The sequence below is a fragment of the Chiloscyllium punctatum genome, chromosome 34 (assembly GCF_047496795.1).
Source record: "Chiloscyllium punctatum isolate Juve2018m chromosome 34, sChiPun1.3, whole genome shotgun sequence".
NCBI lineage: Eukaryota > Metazoa > Chordata > Chondrichthyes > Orectolobiformes > Hemiscylliidae > Chiloscyllium > Chiloscyllium punctatum.
The window spans coordinates 25,169,534-25,192,917 of NC_092772.1; the positions used below are offsets into that span (position 1 = coordinate 25,169,534).

General features: G+C 45.4%; 1 non-coding gene across 1 annotated transcript; it reads right to left on the reverse strand.

Annotated features, from left to right (window-relative positions):
• Positions 1 to 7,606: 7,606 nt before the first annotated feature.
• On the reverse strand, positions 7,607 to 7,688 carry trnas-gcu (transfer RNA serine (anticodon GCU)). Its single transcript has one exon. It is a non-coding gene; the product is annotated as a tRNA-Ser (tRNA).
• Positions 7,689 to 23,384: the final 15,696 nt, after the last annotated feature.

A 23,384-nucleotide genomic window follows, 5' to 3' on the forward strand; every position in this document is an offset into this window, starting at 1 on the left:
ATCTTGTATGTCTCTATTAAGTCACCTTTCAGTCTTCTCTCAAACGAGGACAGCCTCAAGGCCCTCAGTCTTTCCTCGTAATACGTTCCTTCCATATCAGGCAACATGCTAGAAAATTCCCTCTGCACCCTTTCCAAAGCATCAACATCCTTCTTATAATGCGGTGACCAGAACTGTTGACAACACTTCAAATGGGGCCGTACCAGATCTTTGTACAGCTGCAGCATAACCTTCTGATTCCAGAACTCAATCCCTCTATTAATAAAGGCCAAAGCACTGTTATCCTTCTTAACAACCCTGTCAATCTGGGTGGCAACTTTCAGGGATCTGTGTACATGGACACCGAGATCTCTCTGCTCATCTGCACTACCAAGAATCTTACCATTAGCCCAGTACTTTGCATTGCGATTACTCCGTCCAAAGTATATCACCTCACACTTGTCCACATTAAACTCCATTTGCCACCACTCAGCCCAGCTCTGCATCCTATCTATGTCTCTCTGCAACCTATTACATCCTTCGTCACTGTGCACAACTCCACCGACCGTAATGTTGTCCGCAAATTTACTAACCCACCCTTCTAAGCCCTCATCCAGGTCATTTATAAAAATGACGAATAGCCCCGGACCCCACAGCGAACCTTGCGGAATGCCGCTAGTAACTGGACACCAAGATGAACATATTGCATCAACTACAACACTCTGTTTTCTTTCAGCAAGTCAATTACTGATCCAACCTGCTATGTCTCCCACAATTCCATTCCTCCGTATTTTGTATAATAGCCTACTGTGGGAACCTTATCGAAAACCTTGCTGAAATCCATGTACAGCACATCAACCTGCTTACTCTCCTCCACCTGCTTGGTCACTTTGTCAAAAAAACCCATAAGATTCGTTAGGCACGACCTACCCTTTACAAAGCCGTGCTGACTGTCCCTGATCAGATTATTCTTTTCTAGATGATTATAAATCCTATCTCTTAGAACCTTTTCCAACGCTTTACCAACAACTGAAGTGAGACTCACTGGTCTGTAATTACCAGGGTTGTCTCCACTACCCTTCTTGACAAGGGAACCACATTTGCTATCCTCCAGTCCTCAGGCACTATTCCTGTAGACAATAATGATTGCTAGATCAATGGCACAGGCTCGGCAATCTCTTCCTTTGCTTCCCAGAGGATCCTAGAATAGATCCCATCCGGCCCAGAGGACTTGTCTATTTTCACACTCTGCAGTATTTCTAATACCTCTTCCTTGTGAACCTCAATCTCTTCGAGTCTAGATGCAAGTATCTCTATATCTTCCTCGCCAACATTTTTATTTTCTATTGTGAACACTGTCGACAAATATTTATTTAGTGTTTCCCATGTCTCCTCTTACTCCACACACAACTTCCCACTATTATTCTTGATTGGCCCTAATTTAACTCTCGCCATTCTTTTATTCCTGACATACCTATGGAAAGCCTGAGGGTTAATCCTGATCCTATCCGCCAACAACTTCTAATTTCTCCTCCTGGCTCTCATTTCTCCTCCCCGGCTCTTCTGAACTCTCTTATTAGTTCATGCAGGGAAACGATTCTGTCTGCTGCACATCATTCTACTTCGAAATATCAGGCAGTATTTCATATTGATTACTGTAAACGTTAACCTTTAACAAGCCATGACAGTGAAATCACTGAATCCTCATCACTATACGACCAGGGAAGATTTCTATTAACATCACCCTGGACACCATGAGATTCGCCATTCTATTCTCCCATCCTTCTGTGCGTGATCCCCTCGGCCCTATTCCGGTCTTGTTGGTTGGTTTACAATACTGAGGCTATCCAATCATCTTTGTATTTCAGTTTCTAAAGGATGAGACCTTCTCCCTGAGCTGGAAATGTGCTTGCTCAGTGGTGATATCAATGTCCGTGAAAACTAGAAAAGTGCTTGAAATAGGCCATTCCTGTTTTTTATTCCAAGAACTTGAGGCAAACCGTTTGGCTGGACAGGAAATAGCGGGCGTGAGCAGTGACCAAGTTAGTATAAACTACAGAGTAATAGGGAAACAATGGGCAAGGAACACTGGGACGGGAGGGTCTGAATGCTTCCTTTCTTTGCTGTAACCAGACATTGGTGTTGAGCTCTGAAATGGGACAACATCAGACCAGTCGATGAAATCTTACTTTCTCCTTGTTTTCTCCAGAGGCCTGTGTCACACTTGGGGAAATGTGTCTGCGTGCTTCAGTCTATGGGTAAAAATGGGGTTCAGTTCCCATCTCAAACTTTAATCCCATTTATTATGTTTTACGAGATTAAAACGTTACAGAGAAATTAGCATTCAGGTGAAACGTCAGAGCTTACAGTTTTACAGACCAAGTACTGGGAAATGAAATGAAGGGACCCATTTCCGTGCTCTAAACACACGGTAATTCACTCATTTTTGAGGGGAAACATATCTGCAGTGACATAATTCCAAAAACTGTGTTATGAAGAAACGGTGCAACTGCTTCTGCCCTCATCCCTGGTGGTCTAGTGGTTAGTATTCTGCGCTTTAACTGAGTGGCCTGGTTTCTGAAAACGAAACGTGCCTATGAGCAATGTATTGGGCTATTCCAGGATTGCCTTCTCTGACAACGTGGGACATGACTGATGTTCTCTATGATATGGAAGTGTCAGTGTTTGAGTTAAGTTGACAAAGTTAAAAATTACACAATATCTGAGCAGAGTCGAGCGAGTTTATTTGGAAGCACTAGCTTTCGGAGAGCCGCTCCTTCATCAGGTGGGTGTTTTTCTGCAGAAACTTCGTGTGTGTGTCAACATGCGCGATCTTTTGGAAGATCATCTGGACTTTAACCGACCGTTCGTGGTGTCGACGGTACCCATGACTTGGAGGTATTGGTGTTCGACTTGGGTGGATACATTTAATAATCACACAGAGCCATTTTAGATTCCAACAGTTGACAAACACCTGATGAAGAAACAGTGCATGGAACACTGGTGCTTCCAAATAACTCTGTTCGATACAATCTGGTGCTGTGTGATTTTTACTCTGACAGCTCTTGGTAATTTTTAACTGGTCGAAGACAGTGAAAGAATTTTCGTTCGTGGAGATGAAAATTTCAAATATTACCCACCTCAGCATAACAAAAATGAGTAGGTTGGATGTGTGATGAATCTCCACAATGCGCTTGCGCAAAGTAAAGGTTGAAGTTACAACCGCCTGATCCGTAGCCAGCTATACAAATGGTTGTACCACGGGCCAGATGCACAGCTGAGATTTTACACGCGGCAGAGCTGTGGTGTTAACAAGGACATGAGCAATAGCAGGAACAGTCACAAGGTGAACAAAGAACCAAGATAATCACCATCATTCATTCACTTCAAATTATCTTAAAAAACAAGACCATTCACAATCTGATCAGCCAATCAATGAGGTCACTGCTGATCTTGGAAATTGCAACTGACTTTGCTGCGTTTTCACCATAATTTGAGGTAAACTCCAGCCTAAACATAACATCGCATATTCCCATTAATTTTCAGTTTAAGATTAAGTTAATGACCTGTCCGTACTTGCAGGAAATGAGTGAAAACGTCCTTCCGGTGATGTAATCAAGTCCAGAGTCGGCCAGAAAAGAAAAGACAAAGACATGAAACAACACTCCCATTTCTCTCTGTACCAATGCGTTTTCCTGAGTTGAATATTTGCAGGACTTGTCTTTACTATCTAAAGAATTAATTATTTTTCCGGGAAAGATTCTTCATAAATCAATTAACATCTGAGGTGTTGAAACATATTTTACTTTAGATTAAAATAGTTGAATATCTTTTCCCAAAGCCCAATGTCCCAATCCTCCCTCCTCCTCCATGTAAATACAAGCTGTTCCAGGTGATGTTGGAGCTCCCAACCTGACGTTCCAATGCTCCTTGCTGCTCCATGTCAATAGAAGCGGCTCTACTTGAAGTTGGAGCTCCCAGTCTGATGTCCCAATGCTCCCTGCTCCATGTCGGTAGAAGTGGTGCAGTTCAGGTTAGACCTACCACTCTGATGTCCCAATGCTCCCTGTTCCATGTCAGTAGAAGTGGTGCAGTTCAGGTTAGACCTACCACTCTGATGTCCCAATGCTCCCAGCGGCTACATGTCATTAAACGCTGATCCTTGTGAGGTTGGAGCTCCCAGTCTGATATCCCAATGTTCCCTCCTACATATCAATATAAGCAGTCCATTTGTGGTTGGATCTATCACTCTGATGTCCCAATGCTCCCTGCTGCTACATGTCATTAAAAGCTGATCCAGGTGAGAGTGGAGATCCCAGATGGATCTCGCAAAGCTTCCTGCTCCATGCCAACTGAAGCTGCTCCAAATGAGGTTAGATCTTGCATTCGGATCTCCCAATGCTCCCTACTGCTCCATGTCAATAGAAGCTGCTCCATGTGTGGTTGGAACTCCCAGACTGATGTCACAATGCTCCCTGGTCCACATCAAAAGACGCTGTTCCAGATGAAGTGGGAACTCCCATCCCTGGCACCTCACATACTTCTATACCATCATAGAAATACTGCCCACTGAACATTTCTACCACTGGAGCCATTGGTGGAATATCCGCATCATGAGAACATAATATTATTTTTAGTCACCACCGAATCATTATTTCCAAAAGTCATTCTTCCTTATACCTTATTTAGCATGTGCATACTGCAGTCAATCCGAAGTAAGATAATGGTGCTAATTGATGTATGCTTAATAAAAATTACATCCTATTTTTCATGTTGAGTAACTGCGACTATGCAAGGACAATGTTTATATTGAAATCACACTTTTATTCCAGGTGAGAGAATGTGGTTAGCATTATTTAAAATGAACTTGTTCTCTGTGTAAAATGATAAAATAGATCTCAATTTCAAAACTAAATTGCTAACGTTGTCATCCATCTTGAAATGTGGTGTCTTTTTCTTTCAACCAGACGGCTATTATAACGAAAAGTCTATTCATGATATCCGTATAAAGACACTTTAAATCGCAAGGTTTGTGAAGGTTTGTAGCTCAGGTTGAGGTTTAGGGTGTAGGTTTGCTCGCTGAGCTGTAGGTTTGATATCCAGACGTTTCATTACGTAGCGAGGTAACATCATCAATGGCGACCTTCAAGTGAATCGAAGCTGTTGTCTAGCACTTTCTATATATCTTTCTCCTGGATGGGGTTCCTCGGGTTTGTGGTGATGCCATTTCCGGTTTGTTTTTTGCGGGGTTGATCGATGGCATTTCGATCTATGTGTTTGTTTATGGCATTGTGTTTGGAGTGCCATGCCTTTTGGAATTCTCTGGCATGTCTTTGCTTAGACTGTCCCAGGATCAATGTGTTGCCCAAGTCGAACCGGACTACCAAAAATCCATAAACTGGCAGCCCCGCTCAGACCCATAGTCTCATTACTTGGAACACCAACATACAGACTGGCCAAAGAACTACACGCAAGTCTGAAATACCTCACAGAAGAGTCGCAGCACTCCATCCACTCCACCTAGGAATTCCTAAAAATCATCAAAAACACCAAAGTGGAGGAAGAGGAAGCAATGATCTCATTCGACATAACAGCACTGTTCACCTTCATCAACATCGACCTGGCAAAGGAAACACTTACCACACTTTTAGAAGAGACAATCACAGACGCACCAACAACCATCAATCACATTACCAACGAAAACATCATGAAGTTAGTGGATTGTGCCTCACCACCCACTTCATCTTCAACAACATAGTCTACAAACAAACCAACGGCGCACCCATGGAATCTCCGCTATCAGGATTCATAGCAGAAGCGGTAATGCAAAGACTAGAACAAACAGCCCTACCAACAATCAAACCAAAAATCTGGGTCCGCTACATAGATGACACCTTTGTCATCACAAAACGAAACAAGATAGTAAAGACATTTTACATCATCAACAACACCCTCACAGGTATAAAGTTCACCAAGGAGGAAGAAACCGACAACAAACTCGCATTCCTGATCGTCACAGTAGAAAGAAAGGACAACGGAGAACTACAAAGCTGCATATACAGAAAACCGACAAACACTGAGCAAATACTTAACTACACCAGCAACCATCCCAACACACACAAACGAAGCTGTATAAGAACACTATTCCAACGAGCCACCACACACTGCAGCACAGACGAACTTCTGAAGACACAGGCGAACCACCTATACAACGTATTCGAGAAGAACAGATACTTAAAAAATACAGTGCGCAGATTCCTCAAGAACAAACCACGACAAGCAGACCAACACAGCCAGAAACCCTAACCACCTTACCATACATCAAAGAAGTTTCAGAAATGACGGCCAGACTACTCAGACCCCTCGGAATCTCAGTCGCACACAAACCGACCAAGACTCTCAAACAAAAACTAACAAACTTAAAAGACCCAGTACAACCCATGGACAAAAACAACGTCATCTACAAAATTCCATGCAAGGACTGCCACAAACACGACGTAAGACAACAGGAAGAAAGTTAGCCACCAGGATATACGAACACCAGCTAGCCACAAAAAGACACGGCCTTCTCTCCCTCGTAGCCCTACACACGGATTAAAAATACCAGCATTTCGACTGGGACAACACATCTATCCTGGGACAGGCTAAGCAAAGACACCCCATAGAATTCCTAGAGGCCTGGCACTCCAACCACAATGCCATAAATAAATACATAGATATACATGCCATCTGTCAACCCCTCAGAAGACGAACAGGAAATGACATCACCACAAACCCCAGGAACCCCATCGAGGAGAAAGATACAAATAGAAATCAGGAGACGACAGCTTCGCTTCACTTGGAGGTCGCCACCTAGCCAAGTAATGAAACGTCTGAATATCAAAGCTACAGCTCAGCGAGCAAACCTACACACTACATTTTAAATCATTTTTCATGTTTATGTTGCATGAATCTGCGGTTATTGATCCACAGTTTAGTTTCACTCACTACAGGTAACATGCTGATTTCTCCAGTTGTTCATGGTTCAATGTGATGCATCCAGTGTGTGCATAACGAGAGGGAGCTTGTTTCCCACATCTTGTGTTTATCTGTGCCTTATTTCCAGCATTCATCAATGGCGAGAGCAAGGGGCGAGGGCGAGACCAATGTGTAAGTCTTTCCGTGCCCATGCACGGCACCCACATTGGCAATTCTCCACTGTGCGTTTACAGCTAGTTCTCAGTGCCCCTAAACCCACGCCCTGCCCCTTTTGAAATATCTCCATTATTTTGTGCTGTCTCGCTGTGCTCTTCTCACCAGGATGCATTACTTCTCCTCAACGTCCTTCATATTTCATCTGACAAAACATTCATTAAGAATCCCTTTGCATAAACATGCACTTCGCAGCTCTCGGTATTTGATTTTCCTGGATGTCTTTCATACGAAGAAACGTTCTCAGCACTGACTTGAAAAAGAAAATCGCGTTTCTTTTCATTATCCCAAAGCAACCTCCATTTCAACGCAGTTTAGTTAAAAGGTACAAACTATTCTTTGAGATTTTGTAATCGCGTCAATGCATATAAACTGACAATTGGAGTTCCAGTTTCAATCATCTGAAAACAGCACCATTGAAAGCCGTTGATGACAGCGACGAGAGTGGGATTCGAACCCACGCGTGCAGAGCACAATGGATTAGCAGTCCATCGCCTTAACCTCTCGGCCACCTCGTCAGAGGCATCGGGTAGGCTATGACCTTATCAATAATTGAAATGCATAAATTATGCAGAGCAGCAGACATTTCTCCCGATTGTTTGTGAAATGAGAAATAACACAGTACGGTTCCAAGATGATGGTCTGACCCCTGGGTTGTGGGGCAAGTGCACTCCCACTGTCACACTATGCACACAGTGATCTGAACAAAAATGAGGAAATGAATATGTAACAAGGTCTATTGAATTCTGTGCAGATTTGAAGTCAACGGAATGAAGAACCCGAGACAGCAGGAGGTGTTCTTTCAATAAAGAGTTGGACAGAGCTCTTAAGGATAGTGGAATCAAGGGTTATGGGGATAAGGCAGGAACAGGATACAGATTGAGGATGTTCAGCCATGATCATAATGAATGGTGGTGCTGGCTCGAAGGGCAGAATGGCCTACTCCTGCACCTGCTGTCTATTGTCTATTAAACTGCCTGTCAGGAATTGTTTTCCAGACTGGAGGAGAGTGGATAGTGCTCAATATCATTATTCGGAACACCTAATTTCCGCTCAGATGTTTTTGACACGCACTTGTGAACAGAACAGACAATTTCAAAATCCGAAATAAGGCTAAACTGACAATTGAACTCAACAATGCAAAAACCTTGAGCTGTATCATTTTCCTGGGTCGTGCGACACCAAGTCACTGTATGATCACAGCAACACAGTGAGCAAGTGTCAGAAGGAAAATGAGTGCAGTACCAGAGCGCATGCTGGGAGCAGCACGTGACACACGGGGAAGTGCATTTCCCACAACAGGAACACTTCCCAAACAGCGGACTGCGGTGGAAGAATTCAGAGGGGGTTTACACTTTGAAATTCGATGCCAGAGACACAATGGAGATCTGTCATTGAGTCTGTTCAAGATGAAGATTTTAAGATTTCTACAGATGCAAAACAAAATCAAAAGCTCATGGGTTAGTGAAGGCAAAAGATGAAATTGTACATTTCATCAATCTACCCATCTTTACAATGAGTACCTCACCACTTTCCTCACTCAGGGACTGAACCACTGGTGAAGATGATCATATAATCCCCGTTACTAGCAATGGAATCAGAGAAACTCGGTTTCCCAAACGTTAAGGTAAAACCAGGAATGTGGAGGTAAGCATTAATGTGTTGCTCCTGTGCTGAAGGTGACCAGTGCACTGTATCTCTGTTTCAGTATAGTGGGTGTGCTGTGCAGAAGTTTCAATTCTGAGCCTCACATGGAGCAGCTTTAATTTGTCGTCGTGTTGAGGAATACGGACAGAAGGTGATATTGAGCAAAGCTAAGTTTATGGGAAAATACCCGTGTTTGTGGATTGAGAAACTACCTCTTCTGGATAATGACTCCTTGATCAACAAAGATACTGCAAGTATCTAAAACGTGAAGAAACATATGTGGAGAGAGAGCCGAAGGTGATTTTTCAGCAGATGGATAACGTTTCCCATGTGCCCTGCGTTAAATTCCGGGAAAATAGATGTTGAACTGGTTTCATGTTGCACAGTTTACACATGTTACACTGATGAGTCAATGAACATTCCCCACGTATCCTCGAAGACAAGGATTTCCTTTTCCATTTTAGGAGATCATTACAGCACTGAATTCCATGTGTGCATTTCATTATAACCGAAACAGCTGCAGCAAGACTTTTAAACTAAGATTTTGCTAAGATCTACTTGCATTGGTTGTCCAAAAAATTACATTCCATATTATGGTATGTTTGCAGATGAAGGCACTTTCTGATTCTTGAGCAATTATATTTAAGTTTTGTCAAAAAATTATCATTCGCCGTTCTCTCTTTCCCTTTCATTTTCCCGTTTTATATCCCGTATTTTATCTGTTTATCTTAAGTTTTCAATAATTTCAATCAATCTCGCTCCTGATTACCAATCCGAGAGAATGCCACAGTCTTGTCAATTTGTATGCAGTGCCGCTGTAGGGCGCGGTGACCAAGTAGAAAGGCATTGGTCACGTGAACCAAATAAAAGGAGCCAGCTGGTGGAATCTGGCCGTTCCATCACAGTCATATTTAAAACCTTTAACATAATCTTTAGCCAAATCATATTGGCAGAAAACAAGAAAACAAAAACAAAAAAATTGCTGATTTTGAAAATCAAACAAAAACAGGCGTTGTTGGAATATTTCAGGACGTCTGGCAGCATCTGTGGACAGACGGACCCAATGGATGTCAAACGTTAACTGTGATTCATCTGCACAGATGCTGCCAGCTCACCTGTGATTTTACAGCAATTTCTGTTTTTGTTTCAGATTGGCAGATTTTGTCGCAGTCCATAAGAACAGTGCTCATTAGAATCAAACAGACAGCATGGACCTGGTCGTGTGAAATGAGACAGCAATAATGAATGAGTGGAGAGTGTTGTACTGGAAAAGTACAGCGGGTCAGGCAACATCCGAGGAGCAGGAGAATGGACGATTTCGGCATAAGCCATTCATCAGGAATTAGGCTTGTGAGTCGGGCAGAGGAACAAAGCTGAAGCCAGGTACCAATTCGCAGACACCTCCTCCTACAGACCACGATCACAAACTCTCCTCCCCTCACCAAACCATCATCTCCCAGACCAACCACAATTTCATCACCTCTGGGCATCTCCCATCCACAACCTTCAACCTCATTGTCCGTGAACCGCGCACTCCCCGATTCTACCTCCTTCCTAAGAATCACAAACCTGACTGCCCCAGTCGACATATTGTCTCATCCTGAGCCTGTCCCATCCGAATCATCTCTTCCTACATCGACACACTCCTCTCTTCCCAGTTCAGGAAATGCCCACTTACATTCGTGACACCCCTATGCACTTCACCTCCTCCAAGAATTTCGTTTCCCTAGACCCCATCGCGTCATCTTCACCATGGACATCCAGTCCCTGTACAAATCCACCTGCCATGACAGAAGTCTGCAAGCCTTCCATTTCTTAATCTCACACTATCCCAAACAGTACCTTTCCACCGACATCCGCATCCACTTGGCTGAACTGGTCCTCACAATCAACAACTTCTCTTTCCAATTCTCCCACTTCCTCTATTGACGCTGGTAGCCATGGGCACCACATACGACCTAGCTATGCCTGCCTGTTTGTTAGATACGCGGAACTGTCCATCTTTCACAATTACACAGGCACCATCCTCCACCTGTTCCTCTGCTACATTGATGAATGTTTGGGTTCACTTGGTGCTCCAACGAGGAGGTTGCATTGCTCACCAACTTTACCAACACCTTCCACTCCGACCTCAAATTTATCCGGATCCTCTTGGCAACTTCCCTCACCTTCCTGGACCTCTCCATCACCGACTCTGGCAACTGACTAATTACAGACATATACTACAAGCTCACCGACTCCCACATGTATCTCGTCTATATCTCCTCCAACCCTATCTCGTGTAAGAACGCCATTCCTTATACCCAATTCCTCCACCTCCAGCACATATGTTTCCAGGATGACCAATTTCACCTCAGAAAGAGCCAGTTGGTCTACTTCTTCCACGATCACAAATTGCCTTCCCACGTGGTTGACAGTGCCCTCTGGTTCAACACCTCCATTTCACACACCACCACCCTTGAAGCCACGCCTCTCAACGCAACAAGGACAGAACCACCTGTTGCTCACCTTACATCCCATCAAACTCCGCATAAACGCATCATATTCTGCCACTGATGCCACCTCCAAACAGACACCATCACCAGAGATATATTTCGCTGCCCAGCCCTGCCAACATTCCGTAAAGACCATTCCCTCCATGACCCCCTCTTCAGGTCCATACATCCCCCCCAACCAGCCCACAACCCTCTCCTGGCATCTTTCACTGCCACCAAAGGAAGGGTGAAACTAGCACCCACACCACTCCCCTCACCTCAGCCAAGGCCCGAATGGATCATTCCACATACATTAGAAATTCACCTTTACAGCGACCAATGTCATCTACTGAATCCGTTGCGCCCAGTGCGGTCTCCTCTACATCAGGGAGAGAGGAAACCTTCTTGCAGATCATTTCAGAGAACATTTCTGGGACACCCGCACCCACCAACTTCACCGTCCCGTGGCTGAACACTTCAACTCCCCCTCCTACCCCATCAAAGACATACAGGTCTTGGACCTCACCACTGCCAAACCGTTACCACCCAACACCTGGAGGAGGAACACTACACCTACCGCCTTGGGACCCTAACACCACACGGGATAAATGTGAATTTGAACAGTTACCTCATTTCCCCTCCCCCAAGCCCAAGCCTTCAACTCGGCACCGTCCTCGCAACCCTTTCCATCACTGCTATTTCTGACCTATTTTCTTCTCCCTCCTATTCATCCATCTATTACTTTCCAGCTATTTCCCCTCAACCCCACACTATTTCCTTTTATCTCTCAGCCCCCACTCACAAGCCTTATTCCAGATGAAAGGCTTAAATCTGAAACCTGAATACTCCTGCTCCGCGGATGCTCCCTGATCTGCTGTGCTTTTCCAACATCACACTACCAACTCTGATCTCCAGCATCTGCAGTCCTAAATTTATCCTTCGAATTATCAATGACCTTAGAGTGAATATATTCCTCGATTGCAGTGATCACAGTGTGACTGAGTTTTCCATTTATTTTGGGTGAGGGCAGGCTGGATCTGAGACGAGCGATTAACATCTAAACAATGAGAATGGTATCAGATAGCGAAGTTAGGGCGGGCTGAAGTGAAGTGGAAAATTCTGTCAGAAGATGGGTCAGTACAACTGCATCACATCATCCAGACCGTAAAAGATACACAGAAGGAGAAAATCAACTTCAGTGCAGGCACAATGACAGGTAAAGTGGAAAGGAGACAATACAACATACTGAGGTGCAGTGGAATTATTTATGTGAAAGGATTCGATATATAAGCTGCACCTTTACATATGGACTGCCCTCACATTGGAAAAATGAATTTCCTGCAGTGTAACGGCGATATTTGCCTGTGACATCACAATGTTGAGAGACACTGACATAGTTTCTTCTGTAGCAGCGTGGCCTCGTAAAAGCATGACTGTCCCATTAACCAGAATTCAATGCTTCAAAGCTCTCCTCTGCACTGTACAATTTATTTGCTGCGCCTGTAGTCAGATCTCAATCGCTTTACTATGTATCTTCTTCTGCTTCCTGCTTCATGGAAACACTTGAAACGTGAACAAATCCACTTTCCACTTTCACCAATCTTTTGCAACTCCCGAGTTGGCACAGGTACGAGTGACCGATTGGCCTTCTCGAGCGTTCTCACTCTGGTATGATCTGAATGATAAAGTGGACTGTGTCTGATCGGCAGAACGTCCCCACGCGGGACGATGCTGTTTATCCCATCCCCGTGGACTGAGCTGTCTCTATTGGCAGAGTATTCAGCCATTCCCCTCCACTTGCAGGCATTATGACGGGATGTAAATGCGGATATGCTCTGAAGCTTCCTCTCACGGGCACAGCCAGGTGCAAGAGCGCCGCTGGAACTTAGAAAATTTGATTGCGAACTTCCTCCAAATATCATTTATTTGAGAGAGAGAGAAACGTGCTGAGCTGGTGGGAAAGAGAGAAATGGGCTGTGGACTCTCTTCCCTCAGTAAAATTCAAATAAGTGCATTTTTGTGCTGCCCATTTGATGTTCAGTATCAATCTTCACAGAACAATCCAGCAGAAAGGCTTTTGTTTCAGAGCCGTCGGTTTCTTTGCTGCAATCGGGCATCAGTTCACATCTGAGTCCCAAATGTCCCAGATGAAGCGGCTCCGTATGAAACCCTCACTCACTGAGAACCATCCCCACAGCCAGGGGCTGCGGGGCTGCAGACAGTCCAAAGCGGAAGGGAGGATTAAAAACGAGCCATTATTTCTCCCTCTGCCACTCTGTCACAGAGACAGGGAGAGGGACGGCAGAGACGGGTGACGTCATTCACGTGCCGACAGAAGCCGTTCAGCCCATCGAGTCCACGGTAAATCTCTATCGCTTGCTTCTCTCTGAGGTTATTCATCATCAGTGCTGCTTGTTCTAATAAGAGGGAACTGTATCTGTCTGGAAATGCTGTCTCCGACAGACCGAACCACATGTCATTCACGGCTGTTCATTTCACCGGAGGACCCTGCTGTGTGATACAGCCTGGGGAAGAACTGCAAGGCGGTAAAAACAATGACTGCAGATGCTGGAAACCAGATTCTAGATTAGTGGTGGTGGAAGAGCACAGCAGTTCAGGCAGCATCCAAGGAGTTTCGAAATCGACGTTTCGGGCAGAATCCATTCATTAGGAATAAAGGCAGTGAACCTGAAGCGTGGAGGAGGCTAGAGGAGGGTGGGGGTGGGGAGAATGTAGCGTAGAATACCATGAGTGATTGGGGGAGGGGATGAAGGTGATAGGTCAGGGAGGAGGGTGGATTGGATAGGTGGAAAAGGAGCTAGGCAGGTAGGACAAGTCCAGACATGTCATGGGGACAGTGCTGATCTGGAAGTTTAGAACTAGGGCGAGGTGGGGGACGGGGAAATGAGGAAACTGTTGAAGTCCACATTTATGCCCTGGGGTTGAAGTGTTCCGAGGCGGAAGATGAGGCGTCTTCCTCCAGGCCTCTGGTGGTGAGGGAGCGGCGGTGAAGGAGGCCCAGGACCTCCATGTACTCGGCAGAGTGGGAGGGGGAGTTGAAATGTTGGGCCACAGGGCGGTGTGGTTGAGTGGTGCGGGTGTCCCGGAGATGTTCCTTAAAGCGCTCTGCTAGGAGGCGCCCAGTCTCCCCAATGTAGAGGAGACTGCATCGGGAGGAACGGATACAATAAATGATATTAGTGGATGTGCAAATAAAACTTTGATGGATGTGGAAGGCTCTTTTAGGGCCTTGGAGAGAGGTGAGGCAGGAGGTGTGGGCGCAGGTTTTCCAGTTCCTGAGGCGGCAGGGAAAGTGCCAGAATGGGAGGGTGGGTTGTAGGGGGGTGTGGACCTGACCAGGTAGTCACTGAGGGAACGGTCTTTGTGGAAGGCGGAAAGGGGTGGGGAGGGAAATATATCCCTGGTGGTGGGGTCTGTTTGGAGGTGGCAGAAATGACAGCGGATGATTTGGTTTAAGCGAAGGTTTGTAAGGTGGAAGGTGAGCACCAGGGGCGTTCTGTCCTTGTTACGGTTGGAGGGTTGGGGTCTGAGGGCGGAGGTGCGGAATGTAGATGAGATGCATTGGAGGGCATCTTTAACCACGTGGGAAGGGAAATTGCGGTCTCTAAAGAAGGAGGCCATCTTGTGTGTTTTGTGGTGGAACTGGTCCTCCTGGGAACAGGTCCGGCAGAGGCGGAGGAATTGGGAATATGGGATGGCATTTTTGCAAGAGGTAGGGTGGGAAGAGGTGTAATGCAAGAGGTAGGGTGGGAAGAGGTGTGCAAGAGGTAGGGTGGGAAGAGGTGTGCATCGGGTCAAATCCCTGTCACATACGTGACTGTTGTTCTCATGTTTATTTTTTCTCTACATGTGCTGAAGTAACACAGTGAGGGAGCAATTACTGTTGTCAGACATACATGTAGGGGCGTATTAAATACTGAAGTTGTGAGATTTGAGCAGTGTTTATTAACATAGACCATTCAGTGTTCGAAACTCTGGCTCAGGAATTTGACAGAGAGCGAATTTGAGCAAAGGTTGAGCGAGGGCGTTCACCCCATGACGTAACACGAGTTTCTGCGGTTGCTTTGTTGTTCACCTCATTTGTGTGTTTTGCATCATTGAGGATTTTGAAGTTGTCCCCTCTATAGAAAAGACCTGTGCTTTTGCAACATTGTACAAAAGATGCAGTACAATAACAGCCGATGCTAATTCTGTCTACATATCCAGATATTGATCCCTGGAAACAGCATTGTGCACTCTCCTCGAGTCTGGAAAACAACTTCCTCACATATAATGTCATATTCTCGCTCTCATGGCACTTTTCATTCCATCGGCTTCTGTTTTTCACGGAATCCGATTCAATGGATCTTGTCACTGTGTGTGTACATGTGTCAATGTATGTCTGCCTCTGTGTGTGCATGCCTGTATGTCTGTGTTGGTGTGTGTCGGTGTGTGCATGTCTCTGTGCATCTCTGTGTGTCTGTGTGATAATATGTGCTTGTTTTGTGTGTGTGCGAGTGATTGTGTGTCTCTGTGTATCAGTGATTCTGCGTGTGTGTGAGGAGTTTGGGTGTCTGTGTGTAGGGGGCTTGTAAGGGTGTTTTCTATGTGTCAATGTGTGTATGCCTCTGTCTGTTTGCCAGTGTATGTGCATATCAGTATGTATCTGTGTGCCTGTGTGTGTGTGTCTGTGTTTCTGTCTGTGTGTTCCTTTGTGCATGTATGTACGTACATGTGCTTTTTGCGTGTCTGCATATGTGTTAGTTGTGTGTCTGGCTGAGTGTGTCTGTCCGTGTATGAGAGTAAATGTGCATTTGTGGGGAGGGTGGGTGTCTATGTGTGTTAGTGTGCATGTTTGTTTGAGTGTGTATGCCTGTCTGTGTGTGAGTATGTGTGTGTGTGGGCAGTGTGGGTGTCTCTGTGTGGGGAGTGTGGATGTTTTCGAGCGTGGGAAGCATGGTTGTCTTTGTGTTTGTGTGTGTGTGTGTCTGTGTGTGTGTTTCTGTGTCTGTGGGTGCGTGTGTGTCTATGTCAAAGAGTGTGGTGCTGGAAAAGCACAGAATTTCAGGCAGCATCCAAAGAGCATGAAAGTTGGAATTTCGAGCATAATCTCATCATTAGTAACGAGGCTTGTGGACCATGTGGGCCGAACGATAAATGGAAGGGGATGGTGCTTGGGTAAGGCAGCTGGGAAGGCGACAAATAAATGATGGTGGAGTGAAGGTGATAGGTTGGAGCAAAGAGTGAAGTGGATAGTGGGAATGAAGACGGACAGGTAGCACAGTTCAAGAGGGAGGTGCCGAGTTGGAAGGATGAATCTGGGATAAGTTCTGGTGTGGGGTTGGAATGAAGAAACGAATGAAATCTGTGTCTGTGTGTGTTCTGCGGGTGTGTGTGTGTGTCTGTCTGAGTGCATGCGTATGTGTGCATGTATGTATATATATCTGCATGAGTGTAAGCATTTTGTGTGCGTGTGTGTGTGTGTCATGGGTGTGTGTATGTCTCTTTGTGTGTGTGGCTCTCTGCATCTCGGTGTGTGTCGCGTGTGTGTGTGCATTTGTAAGTGCGTGTGTAGGGTGGCTATAGGTATGTGAATCTGTATGTGAGTGTCTGTGTGCAGCTGTATATGTCTGTGTGCAAGTGTCTCTGTGTGTGCACACGTTTGTAGTGTGTGTGTAAGTGTGTGTGGCGGTGGCTATAAGTATAGTGTATCTGTGCATGAGCGTCTGTGTGCAGCTCTATGTGTGTACATGCCTGTGTGTGTGTGCGTGTTTGTAGTGTGTGTGTGTGCGTATATGTGTGTTGATGGTGCTCTCAGTTTGGATGGTGCTGTGAGCTGATACATTCCCTCTGTCCTTCCGAAACTGAATCCCTATGATTTTCGCCCTCCATTACCACCTGTACAGAGGGGTGGGGAGACCAGCAGAGACTGACTGCGACAGAAAGCTCAGCAAGTCTGTCACCATCTGTGGGCAGAAATGGAAGTTAATGTTTTGGGTTGAGTACCCCTTCCTCAGAAACTCATGTCAGGGGGATAGTACATCACATTAACACCACAGTGACTTCCAGACTCGCCCTACACTGATACACACAGTTAAACACACACGAACACAGAGACATAGAGACACTCACTCATACACTGACACTAATACAGACATGCAGTGTCTGTCAGTATTTCTCTTGCTCCGGTAACTTTGTCAATATATCACTTGGACTCTGGAATGTGTCAGTTTTTTTCAGTCTGTTCATGGTGAGTGTTTTTGTATTGTGCTTGTTCACACTAGTGAGAGAGTCAGTAAGTATTAGTGGAGAGTGATTTTAGGACAATTTCATTGCTTGCCGAAACCAAACCTGGAAGAATTGTAAAGTGTGTGGAGGACAGTGTGGAACTCCAAAAGGGCAGTGACAAATTGGTGTAGTGTTCTGTTTTATGGCAGATGAGCATCAATGCAGAGCAGTGTGAGATGATGCACTTTGGTAGGAATAACATTGACAGACAATATAAAATATCTGTACAGTTATAAAAGGGCTGCAGGAGCACAGGATGCTGGATATATATGAGGACAGATTATTGGACATGGCAGGACAAGGGAGGAGAGCAGTAAATGTCACAGATTATTTTCAGTATTTGAGCTTTTTACAGGAGGAGGTATAGGAGGGAGCCTCCGTGCTCCCTTCCTGGGAGGTAATGGTGACGATGTGTTGTGAGCCCACCCTCCGGCCACCGAGATGGTGGAGTTTCCATTTATACCAGCTCGACACAAAAGAGAGATGGCATCAGGGCCACGGCTTCTACGTTGTGCCGGGGGAAACGGAACTGCCAGTGGGTTTCAAGTGAGAATTGCCCTTCACTGAACATTGCTCCTTACTCGTTTGGTGAGCTGTGGATGTTTCAGAATCTCCACACGAGGCATCCCGTTCCTCTCCAACTCGTAGCAGGGTCCTCCCCATGTGGTGGTGGCATGAGGGAGCGGATATCGGGCTCTCCACAACCCGGCTTGACCATTTCTGTCCTATTCCAGGCTGTTTCTCCTGGAATGGTACAAAGAGAGGGAGGGAGGGAAGGTTGCAGTGGGTGGCCCTGCTCTTAGTTCTGGTGTAGGTGTGGCAGGGGAAATGGTGAGGTGTCAGGAGGGAGTTAGTCCATAGTGTTACGGCCATGTTGCGTTATTAGTGTGGGTGGTATAGTGGAGGGAAATTAGGAGAGAGAGAGAGGGAGAGAAGGTGAAAGAGTGAGAGTGGTGGAGCATGAGCCTAGTTCGGTGGTCGGTGCGATAACAAATATACAGTGAGTGCGAGGGAGCAGAGAGAATACAGTGACCCTTACCCTGACAGAGTGGGGAAGGTTATTGATGCTTGTCCTGTATTGCTGGACATTTCCTCAGAACGCAGATACAGCACTGAGCTGGGTGGTGAGCTCGGACAATGCTCAGGGGGGTCTGGTGGTGTGGGTCCCTCTGGGAAGAGAATGGTCTAACTCTGAACTAGCCCATCCACTAGGTCTTCCAAACCCCTGTCCAAAAAACCGTGTTGTAATTGTCCCTTATCTGCCATGCTCAAGGTAAACAGTGCAGGGCAACTTCTAACTAAGAAAGCTCAACCGTCTGCCCATTGGCCTTTTGAATATGGCACCAGTGCCAGAGATCACAGAATATCCAGGGGCATCCGAGCGATGGTGAGTACCTCCAGCCATGATGGGTGTGAGAATCGGGCTGGTATTGAATAAGAGGGACACCATGAGGTGGAGTGGGTAGTTAATGAGGTGAGTTTGATAAGATAACACCAGAAACTTGCTCAGACTCGTACAGACAATCCATCTGTCACATTCAATGAAAACGTCACTGAGACAAATTACTCTTAGATTCAGACCAGTGAGTCATAGATTCTGTTGAAACCACTAACAGTCACAAAGCTGCAGTTGCTTGTACAATGCTCTCCATTACAGAGAAGAACATAAACTTGACCTACCCTTGGGAAATAAGGTAGGGCAGGAGATTGAGTTATCAGTGGGGAAGCACTTTGGAACAAGTAATCATAATTCTATTAGTTTTAAAACAGAGATGGAAAAGGATAAAGTGGATCTAAAAGATATTTTTTTAAATTGGAGAAAGTCTAATTTGATTATATTAGGCAAGAACTTGGATAGGGTAAATGGACAAAGTCTTTTGCCTGAGGTCCGAGATGTCCAGAACGAGAGGGTATAGGTTTGGGGTGAGAGGGGAAGGATATAAATGTGACTGAAGGGACAATATTTCACACAGAGTGTGGTACGTGTATGGACTGAGCTGCCAGAGGAAGTGATGGAAGTTGGTACGATTGCAACATTTAAGAGGTATTTGGATGAGTGCATGAATAGGAAGGGTTTGGAGGGAAATGGGCAGGACGCTGCCAGGTGGGATTGGATTGGGTTGGGATATCTAGTCGGCATGGATGAGGTGGACCGAAGGGTCTGTTTCCATGCTGCACATCTCTATGACACTATGACTCTAACTTCCAAACTGGATTGGAATCGATATTCACAGATAAGGGGCCAGCTCAGAAGTGGGAAGCCTTCAAAAATGAGATATCAAGAGCCCAGAGACAGTATGCCCCCTTTAGGGTGAGGGGTAAGGCTGGAAGTTGTAAGGAATGCTGGCGGATTGGAGAAATTGATCGCCTGGTCACGGGTAAGAGGGATGCCAATGTCATATAAGGATATCAGGAGTCGATGTTTTTACAGTATTCATTCACGGGATGAGAGTATAACTGGCTTAGCCTGCATTTATTACCCATCACTAATTGCCAAGAGGCAGTTAACAGTTAACCATATTGTTGTGGGTCTGGAGTCACATGTAACCTAGACCAGGTAAGGATGGCTGTTTGCTTCCTTCAAGGGCATCAGCGAACTAGTTGGGTATTTCAAATAATCAAAACTAGATATATCATCGTCATCAGCCTCTGAATTCCAGATTTAAAGTGACTGTCGAGAAGAGTCTATAGCCAGGAGAAGTATAATTAAAAGGGAAATCCGGAGGCCATAAAGGGGGCTTGAGATAGCTTTGACAAATAGGGTTAAGGAGAATTCAAAGGTACTGTACAAACACATTAAGGACGAAAGAGTAACACGGGTGAGTTTTGGGTCACTTTAAGATCAGCAAGGCTTCCGATGTGCAGAACAACAGGAGATGGAGGCGATACTAAACAAGCACCTTGCATCAGTATTTACTGTGCAGAAGGAGATGGAAGCTAAGGAACTTCCGAAATTAACAGTGACATCTTGAAAAGTATCTGTAATAGAGAGGAAGAGATGTTGGAGTTCGTAAAGCCTGTAAAGATGGAAAAGTCCCCAGGACCTGATAAGCTGTCACCTCGAACTCTGTGGGAAGCTAGGGAAGGGATTGTTGGGTCACATGCTGAGATACTTGTATCATTGATTGTCACAGGTGAGGTGCCAGAAGATAGGAGGTTTGATAACGTGATGTCATTACTTTAAAAACATTAAGAAGGATAGTAAGGGAAAGCCGATGAACCTGACGTCAGTGATGGGCAAGTTGTTGGTATGGATTATGAGGCACAAGGTCTGCATGTATTTTGAATGGCAAGGACTGATACGGAATCGTCAACGTAGCTTTAAGTAAAGGAAATGGTGTCTCACGAAATTGACTGAGATTTTGTGAAGAAACTGACTAAGAGGATTCATTGAGGCAGAGGTGCACATTGCGATATAGACTTCATTAAGGCATTTGACAACGTTCTACATGGTAGACTGGTTAACTAGGTTAGTTCACATGGAATGCACATGGAAAACTAGCCATGTGGATACAAAATTGGCTCGAAGGTAGGAGATAGAGGGTGGTGATGGAGGATTGCTTTTCGAACTGGTGGGTTGTAACCAGTGGTGTGCGACAAGTATCAGTGCTGGGTCCACTGTTTTTCATTATTTATATAGATCATTTGGATGTGAACACAGCAGCGATAGTTGGTTAGTTTGCAAATGACACCAAAACTGATGTTGTTGTGGACACACAGAAGGTTTTCATCAGAGTACAACGAGATCTTGATCAGGTGGGCTGATCGGCTGAGGAGCAGCGAATGGTGTTTAGTGCAGATAAATGTGAGGCACTGCATTTTGGAAATGCAAATCAGGGCAGGATGTAGACACTTAATGGTAAGGTCCTGTGGAGTGTTGCTGAACAAAAAGGTTTTGGAGTGTAGTTTCAAAATTCCTTGAAAGTTGTGTTACAGTTCGATAGAATACAGTAGTAGCCATTTGGCATGCTTGCCATTGGTCAGTGCTTTGACTATATGAATTGGGAGGCCATGCTGCTGCTGTACAGCACATTAATTCGGTTATTTTGGAGTATTGTATTCAATTCTGGTCTCCCTCCTTTTAGAAAGATATTGTGAAACTTGAAGGGAGACAGAAAAGATTTACAAGGATGTTGCCAGGATTTGAGCTATAGGGAGAGAGTGAGTGGGTTGGGGTGATTTTTCTTGGAGTATGAGAGGCATATGTAGGGTTAATAGCCATATCTCTTTCGCAAAACTAGAGGGCATGGATTTCAGGTGAGACCCAAGGACCAACATTTTCTAATACAGAATGGTGCACGTGTGGAATGAGCTACCAGTGGAGGTGGTGGTGCCTGTTATGATTACATTTAAAAGGCATTTGGATGGGTACATGAAGAGGAAGGGTTTACATCGAAATGTGCCAAGTGCTGGCAAATGGGACTAGTTTAATTTGGGATATCCCATCGGCATGGACAAGTTAGATTGAAGGGTCTGTTTCTGTGCTGTACATCTCCGAGAGTCTATGATTCTGTCTGAACTCACACCAGTATACTATTACTTCACCATTGCCGGAAATACCAGCCTATGTTATTTGATGCTATCGAAATGTCTTCACTTCAGCATTTTTAAACATGCGAACACATCCTTCTGCAACACTGACTCTGAGTCTCTCTCCATCCGTCTATTTCCCAAATCCCTCCCATTTGTTGCTATATAAACTGTTGGTATTTAAACTGAGCATCAGCTTCCAACATTAAGCAGCTTAGAAACAATGTTCAAAAAGCATAGCGTGTGTTTTATTTGACTTCCCGGTGTCCTGCTCTGTGCTTCATGTTGGATAGTGGACTTCCAGCAGTTTTGATGCACACCTTTCTAACTTGCTCTGCGCCGATCAATTGAACGCCTGTGGTAATCACTCTCTACTGATCATGTGCTCAGTAACACAAGGAATCGCTTGCACTGTTACTGATCCAGAAGAGCCTTCTCACTAGCACTTGAGTGACATTTAACTTAATTCTAGTTTTGGAATGTTAGTGGAAAAGCTGGGGACGGTTTCCTGGAGGCTGTGCTTTAAGCTGCTGTGGAAATTCAGGAAGACCAGATGCTTTGGTGACCCACTCTGGATGATTCATGGTGACTGTAGTGACAGCATCTGCAACATGACCATCAAAAGGAGCAGAGACTGCAGAGAGGGGAATATCTTAAAAATGGAATGAGGGAATCACAATCAGATCAGAGAATAACTGCCTCCTATCCCTGTGTCCCAGTCTCGAGCAGTTGAGTGACGGTCTCCTGTTCCTGTGTCCCAGTCTCGAGCAGTTGAGTGATGGCCTACTGTTCCTGTGTTCCAGTCTCGAGCAGTCGAGTGACTCGCTTCTGTTCCTGTGTCGAGGTCGAGAGCAGTTTAATGACAGGCTCCTGTTCCTGTGTTCCTGTTTCCACCTGCTGCCCCTGAGTAACAGGCTCCAATAGCTGTGTGCTATCCTCCTGCTGCCCTTCAGTAACATGCTCCAATACCTGTGTGCTAACCTACTGCTACCCCTGAGTAACAGGTTCCAATAGCTGTGTGCCTCACCCCCTGCTGCCCCTGCGTAACAGGCTCCAATAGCTGCGTGCCCTCTTCCTGCTGCTCCTGAACAACAGTCTCCAATAGCTGTGTGCTCCCCTCCTGTTGCCCCTGAGTAACAGGCTCCAATAGCTGTGTGCTGTCCTCCTGCTGCCCTTCAGTAACAGGTTCCAATAGCTGTGTGCTGTCCTCCTTCTGCTCTTCAGTAACAGGCTTCAATAGCTGCATGCTCACACCCTCCTGCCCCTGAGTAACCG